Genomic DNA, 1126 nt, shown 5'->3' on the forward strand with positions numbered 1-1126 from the left:
ACCTTCTCTTTTGCGTACTTAACGGGTACTCCACCTGGATAAAGTTCAAGACTACAGGTATGGGTAGTAAGCTCTTAAGTGAGTCCTCTGATCTTAAACTATTTGAAAGGGGGTTCGCATCTCCCGGGTTAACGCCAAACTTAAATGAAAAGCCCCTTCACTCTTTTACTGTTGGTACTGTGTTAATGCGTGTCAATGATTTACGGTTGATCCTGGTAAGAGAAAAGATACAGGTTTTACCAAGAAACCTTGAACATGATATCTTGTTTCTTTTTTAGCGTAACCACAAATAAAAGAACGAGGGGAAAAATGCACAGAGATACTTCTCAACGTTTTCGAAGCTCCAACCAACCCCCAACAAGAAAACTGGCGGATGCTAGCCCCAAAACGCCTTATATATTACTTCCGAATTTTTTTTAATTTTGTGAATTGGGATGAATAAAAAACGGGAAAAATACCTCTGTTTAAAAACAGATTTTTAATCAGCAAAAAAAAAAAAATCGAGATAATACCAGTATCCTTCATAACCTTGGGGAAAAAGGAACTTGGCTTTGAATCAAAATTCAATAATAGTGATTATCTTAAAACAGGGAAAAAAGAATGTGATTTTTAAATAAAAACGGTTTTTAGAAATTTCAGAACATTTAGGGTTCACTGCTACCGGAAAGATAAGAAAACCCCATTTCATTGGCTTATATTTACTTATGTCCCCATAATTTTGGTAAATTCAGATCTGGGTTTTAAAAAAGTTTTGATTCTGTATTTTTCAGTTTTCACAAAATGAAGTGATATAGACAAAAACTTGCCATAAAAAAGGTTGAGCAATCCTTCGTACCAAAAATATTCTCACAAAAAAATTACTAAACCCCAAACCCCGGGTTCCGGGAAGAACGTGTCTTATGTAATAAAAAACATGGTAAAAATATCCAGCAAAACATTCCCCGATGACAGAATATATTTCAATTTTCCTTCGGGCAGCCAAGCCCCTTGAATAGACTTATACATCAGCTTTATAAAATATAAAATAGTTTACGCACAAGCCAGGCGAAAGAAAACGGATAAAACCTAATTCTTACGTATTGCGAAAATACTCCTTATTAAAGAACACCATCATCACAATTTAATT

This window comes from Penaeus monodon, chromosome 30 (assembly GCF_015228065.2).
Source record: "Penaeus monodon isolate SGIC_2016 chromosome 30, NSTDA_Pmon_1, whole genome shotgun sequence".
In the NCBI taxonomy this organism is placed as follows: Eukaryota; Metazoa; Arthropoda; class Malacostraca; order Decapoda; family Penaeidae; genus Penaeus; species Penaeus monodon.